This window comes from Bombus flavifrons, chromosome 9, assembly GCF_040668555.2.
Source record: "Bombus flavifrons isolate JBK064 chromosome 9, iyBomFlav1_principal, whole genome shotgun sequence".
Classification (NCBI taxonomy): Eukaryota; Metazoa; Arthropoda; class Insecta; order Hymenoptera; family Apidae; genus Bombus; species Bombus flavifrons.
The window spans coordinates 1982350-1990601 of NC_138450.1; positions in this window are offsets into that span (position 1 = coordinate 1982350).

The following is an 8252-nucleotide window of genomic DNA, read 5'->3' on the forward strand; positions in this document are numbered from 1 at the left end:
TAATACGTTATATGGTATAGCGTTATAACGTAATACGTTATATGGTATAACGTTATAACGTAATACGTTGTATGGTATAACATTATAACGTATTACGTTGTGTGGTATATCGTTATAACGTATTACGTTATATACTATAACGTTATATGGTATAACGTTATACCGTAATACGTTATATGGTATAACGTTATAAAGTATTGCGTTATGTGGTATAACGTTATATGGTATAACGTCATAACGTAATACGTTATAAGGTATAACGTTATAACGTATTACGTTATATAGTATATTGTTATATGGTATAACGTTATAACGTAATACGTTATATGGTGTAACGTTATAACGTATTACGTTATGTGGTATAACGTTATATGGTATAACGTTATATGGTATAACGTTATAACGTTTTACGTTATATATTATAACGCTATATGATATAACGTTATAACGTAATACGTAATATGGTATAACGTTAAATGGTATAACGTTATAACGTATTACGTTATATAGTATAACGTTATATGGTATAACGTTATAACGTATTACGTTATATACTATAACGTTATATGGTATAACGTTATAACGTAATACGTTATATGGTATAACGTTATAAAGTATTGCGTTATGTGGTATAACGTTATATGGTATAACGTCATAACGTAATACGTTATAAGGTATAACGTTATAACGTATTACGTTATATAGTATATTGTTATATGGTATAACGTTATAACGTAATACGTTATATGGTATAACGTTATAACGTATTACGTTATGTGGTATAACGTTATATGGTATAACGTTATAACTTATTACGTTATATACTATAACGCTATATGATATAACGTTATAACGTAATACGTAATATGGTATAACGTTAAATGGTATAACGATATAGCGTATTACGTTATATAGTATAACGTTATATGGTATAACGTTATAACGTATTACGTTATATGGTATAACGTTCTAACGTATTACGTTATATAGTATAACGTTATATCTTATAACGTTATAACGTAATACGTTATATGGTATAACGTTATAACGTAATACGTAATATGGTATAAAGTTATACCGTATAACGTTATAACGTATTACGTTATATAGTATATTGTTATATGGTATAACGTTATAACGTAATACGTTATAAGGTATAACGTTATAAAGTATTACGTTATGTGGTATAACGTTATATGGTATAACGTCATAACGTAATACGTTTTAAGGTATAACGTTATAACGTATTACGTCATATAGTATATTGTTATATGGTATAACGTTATAACGTAATACGTTATATGGTATAACGTTATAACGTATTACGATATGTGGTATAACGATATATGGTATAACGTTATAACGTAATACGTTATATGGTATAACGTTATAACGTATTACGTTATGTGGTATAACGTTATATGGTATAACGTTATAAAGTATTACGTTGTATATAATAACGTTATACGCTATAACGTTATAACGTAATACCTAATATGGCATAACGTTATACGTTATAACGTTTTAACGTTGTTATGTTATATAGTATAACGTTATATGGTATAACGTTATAACGTAATACGTTATATGGTATAACGTTATAACGTATTACGTTATATAGTATAACCTTATATGGTATAACGTTATAACGTAATACGTTATATGGTATAACGTTATAACGTATTACGTTATATAGTATAACGTTATATGGTATAACGTTATAACGTAATACGTTATATGGTATAACGTTATAACGTAATACGTTATATGGTATAACGTTATAACTTAATACGTAATATAGTATAAAGTTATAACGTATAACGTTATAACGTATTACGTTATGTGGTATAACGTTATATGGTATAACGTCATAACGTATTACGTTATGTGGTATAACGTTATATGGTATACATTTATAACGAATTACGTTATATAGTATAACGTTATACGGTATAACGTCATAACGTAATACGTTTTAAGGTATAACGTTATAACGTATTACGTCATATAGTATATTGTTATATGGTATAACGTTATAACGTAATACGTTATATGGTATAACGTTATAACGTATTACGATATGTGGTATAACGATATATGGTATAACGTTATAACGTAATACGTTATATGGTATAACGTTATAACGTATTACGTTATGTGGTATAACGTTATATGGTATAACGTTATAAAGTATTACGTTGTATATAATAACGTTATACGCTATAACGTTATAACGTAATACCTAATATGGCATAACGTTATACGTTATAACGTTTTAACGTTGTTATGTTATATAGTATAACGTTATATGGTATAACGTTATAACGTAATACGTTATATGGTATAACGTTATAACGTATTACGTTATATAGTATAACCTTATATGGTATAACGTTATAACGTAATACGTTATATGGTATAACGTTATAACGTATTACGTTATATAGTATAACGTTATATGGTATAACGTTATAACGTAATACGTTATATGGTATAACGTTATAACGTAATACGTTATATACTATAACGTTATATGGTATAACGTTATACCGTAATACGTTATATGGTATAACGTTATAAAGTATTGCGTTATGTGGTATAACGTTATATGGTATAACGTCATAACGTAATACGTTATAAGGTATAACGTTATAACGTATTACGTTATATAGTATATTGTTATATGGTATAACGTTATAACGTAATACGTTATATGGTGTAACGTTATAACGTATTACGTTATGTGGTATAACGCTATATGGTATAACGTCATAACGTATTACGTTATATAGTATAACGTTATATGGTGTAACGTTATAACGTAATACGTTATATGGTATAACGTTATAACGTATTACGTTATATAGTATAACGTTATATGGTATAACGTTATAACGTATTACGTTATATAGTAAAACGTTATATGGTCTAACGTTATAACTTAATACGTAATATGGTATAACGTTATAACGTATAACGTTATAACGTATAACGTTATAGCGTATTACGTTATGTGGTATAACGTTATATGGTATAACGTCATAACGTTTTACGTTATATAGTATAACGTTATATCTTATAACGTTATAACGTAATACGTTATATGGTATAACGTTATAACTTAATACGTAATATGGTATAAAGTTATAACGTATAACGTTATAACGTATTACGTTATGTGGTATAACGTTATATGGTATAACGTCATAACGTAGTACGTTATGTGGTATAACGTTATATGGTATACATTTATAACGAATTACGTTATAACGTAATACGTTATATGGTATAACGTTATAACGTATTACGTTATGTGGTATAACGTTATATGGTATAACGTTATAACGTATTACGTTATATATTATAACGCTATATGATATAACGTTATAACGTAATACGTAATATGGTATAACGTTAAATGGTATAACGATATAGCGTATTACGTTATATAGTATAACGTTATATGGTATAACGTTATAACGTATTACGTTATATGGTATAACGTTATAACGTATTACGTTATATAGTATAACGTTATATCTTATAACGTTATAACGTAATACGTTATATGGTATAACGTTATAACTTAATACGTAATATGGTATAAAGTTATACCGTATAACGTTATAACGTATTACGTTATATAGTATATTGTTATATGGTATAACGTTATAACGTAATACGTTATAAGGTATAACGTTATAAAGTATTACGTTATGTGGTATAACGTTATATGGTATAACGTCATAACGTAATACGTTTTAAGGTATAACGTTATAACGTATTACGTCATATAGTATATTGTTATATGGTATAACGTTATAACGTAATACGTTATATGGTATAACGTTATAACGTATTACGTTATGTGGTATAACGATATATGGTATAACGTTATAACGTAATACGTTATATGGTATAACGTTATAACGTATTACGTTATATAGTATAACGTTATATGGTATAACGTTATAACGTAATACGTTATATGGTATAACGTTATAACGTAATACGTTATATGGTATAACGTTATAACTTAATACGTAATATAGTATAAAGTTATAACGTATAACGTTATAACGTATTACGTTATGTGGTATAACGTTATATGGTATAACGTCATAACGTATTACGTTATGTGGTATAACGTTGTATGGTATACATTTATAACGAATTACGTTATATAGTATAACGTTATACGGTATAACGTTATACGGTATAACGTTATAACGTATTACGTTATGTGGTATAACGCTATATGGTATAACGTCATAACGTATTACGTTATATAGTATAACGTTATATGGTGTAACGTTATAACGTAATACGTTATATGGTATAACGTTATAACGTATTACGTTATATAGTATAACGTTATATGGTATAACGTTATAACGTATTACGTTATATAGTAAAACGTTATATGGTCTAACGTTATAACTTAATACGTAATATGGTATAACGTTATAACGTATAACGTTATAACGTATAACGTTATAGCGTATTACGTTATGTGGTATAACGTTATATGGTATAACGTCATAACGTTTTACGTTATATAGTATAACGTTATATCTTATAACGTTATAACGTAATACGTTATATGGTATAACGTTATAACTTAATACGTAATATGGTATAAAGTTATAACGTATAACGTTATAACGTATTACGTTATGTGGTATAACGTTATATGGTATAACGTCATAACGTAGTACGTTATGTGGTATAACGTTATATGGTATACATTTATAACGAATTACGTTATATAGTATAACGTTATACGGTATAACGTTATAACGTATTACGTTATGTGGTATGACGTTATATGGTATAACGTCATAACGTATTACGTTATATAGTATAACGTTATATGGTATAACGTAATAACGTAATACGTTATATGGTATAACGTTATAACGTATTACGTTATATAGTATATTGTTATATGGTATAACGTTATAACGTAATACGTTATATGGTATAACGTTATAACGTATTACGTTATGTGGTATAACGTTATATGGTATAACGTTATAACGTTTTACGTTATATATTATAACGCTATATGATATAACGTTATAACGTAATACGTAATATGGTATAACGTTAAATGGTATAATGTTATAACGTATTACGTTATATAGTATAACGTTATATGGTATAACGTTATAACGTATTACGTTATATAGTATATTGTTATATGGTATAACGTTATAACGTAATACGTTATATGGTATAACGTTATAACGTATTATGTTATGTGGTGTAACGTTATATGGTATAACGTTATAACGTATTACGTTATATATTATAACGCTATATGATATAACGTTATAACGTAATACGTTATATGGTATAACGTTAAATGGTATAACGTTATAACGTATTACGTTATGTGGTATAACGTTATATGGTATAACGTTACAACGTAATACGTTATATGGTATAACGTTATAACGTATTACGTTATGTGGTATAACGTTATATGGTATAACGTTATAACGTATTACGTTGTATATAATAACGTTATACGCTATAACGTTATAACGTAATACCTAATATGGTATAACGTTATACGTTATAACGTTTTAACGTTGTTATGTTATATAGTATAACGTTATATGGTATAACGTTATAACGTAATACGTTATATGGTATAACGTTATAACGTATTACGTTATATAGTATAACGTTATATGGTATAACGTTATAACGTAATACGTTATATGGTATAACGTTATAACGTATTACGTTATATAGTATAACGTTATATGGTATAACGTTATAACGTAATACGTTATATGGTATAACGTTATAACTTAATACGTAATATGGTATAAAGTTATAACGTATAACGTTATAACGTATTATGTTATGTGGTATAACGTTATATGGTATAACGTCATAACGTTTTACGTTATATAGTATAACGTTATATGGTATAACGTTATAACGTAATACGTTATATGGTATAACGTTATAACGTATTACGTTATATAGTATAACGTTATATGGTATAACGTTATAACGTAATACGTTATATGGTATAACGTTATAACTTAATACGTAATATGGTATAAAGTTATAACGTATAACGTTATAACGTATTACGTTATGTGGTATAACGTTATATGGTATAACGTCATAACGTTTTACGTTATATAGTATAACGTTATATGGTATAACGTTATAACGTAATACGTTATATGGTATAACGTTATAACGTAATACTTTATATGGTATAACGTTATAACGTATTACGTTATGTGGTATAAGGTTATAACGTATTACGTTATATAGTATAACGTTATATGGTATAACGTTATAACGTAATACGTTATATGGTATAACGTTATAACGTAATACGTTATATGGTATAACGTTATAACGTAATACGTTATACGGTATAACGTTTTAACGTAATACGTTATATGGTACAAAGTTATAACGTAATACGTTATATGGTATAACGTTAAAAAGTATTATATTATGCGGTATAACGTTATATGCTATAACGTTATAACGTATTACGTTATATACTATAACGTTATATGGTATAACGTTATAACGTATTACGTAATATATTATAACGCTATATGATATAACGTTACAACGTAATACGTAATATGGTATTACGTTATATGTTATAACGTTATAACGTATTACGTTATATAGTATAACGTTATATGGTATAACGTTATAACGTATTACGTTATATACTATAACGTTATATGGTATAACGTTATAACGTAATACGTTATATGGTATAACGTTATAAAGTATTGCGTTATGTGGTATAACGTTATATGGTATAACGTCATAACGTAATACGTTATAAGGTATAACGTTATAACGTATTACGTTATATAATATATTGTTATATGTTATAACGTTATAGCGTAATACGTTATATGGTATAACGTTATAACGTATTACGTTATGTGGTATAACGTTATATGGTATAACGTTATAACGTAATACGTTATATGGTATAACGTTATATGGTATAATGTCATAACGTTTTACGTTATATAGTATAACGTTATATGGCATAACGTCATAACGTAATACGTTATAAGGTATACCGTTACAACGTATTACGTTATATAGTATATTCTTATATGTTATAACGTTATAGCGTATTACGTTATATGGTATAACGTTATTACGTAATACGTTATATGGTATAACGTTATAACGTATTACGTTATGTGGTATAACGTTATATGGTATAACGTTAAAATGTAATACGTTATATAGTATAACGTTATGTGGTATAACGTTATATGGTATAACGTTATAACGTATTAAGTTATATGGTATAACGTTATATGGTATAACGTCATAACGTGTCACGTTATATAGTATAACGTTATATGGTATAAAGTTATAACGTATTACGTTATATACTATAACGTTGTATGGTATAACGTTATAACGTATTAAGTTATATGGTATAACGTTATATGGTATAACGTCATAACGTGTCACGTTATATAGTATAACGTTATATGGTATAACGTTATTACGTAATACGTTATATGGTATAACGTTATAACGTATTACGTTATGTGGTATAACGTTATATGGTATAACGTTAAAATGTAATACGTTATATAGTATAACGTTATGTGGTATAACGTTATATGGTATAATGTTGTAACGTAATACGTTATATAGAATAACGTTATATGCTATAACGTTATAACGTAATACGTTATGTGGTATAACGTTATATGGTATAACGTCATAACCTATTACGTTATATAGTATAATGTTATATGGTATAACGTTATAACGTAATACGTTATATGGTTTAACGTTATAACGTATTACGTTATATGGTATAACGTTATATGGTGTAACGTTATAACTCATTACGTTATATAGTATAACGTTGTATGGTATAACGTTATAACGTATTACGATATATGGTATAATGTTATAACGTATTACGTTATATGGTATAACGTTATATGGTGTAACGTTATAACTCATTACGTTATATAGTATAACGTCATATGGTATAACGTTATAACGTAATACGTTATATGGTTTAACGTTATAACGTATTACGTTATATGGTATAACGTTATATGGTGTAACGTTATAACTCATTACGTTATGTGGTATAACGTTATATGGTATAACGTCATAACGTTTTACGTTATATAGTATAACGTTATATGGTATAACGTCATAACGTAATACGTTATAAGGTATAACGTTACAACGTATTACGTTATATA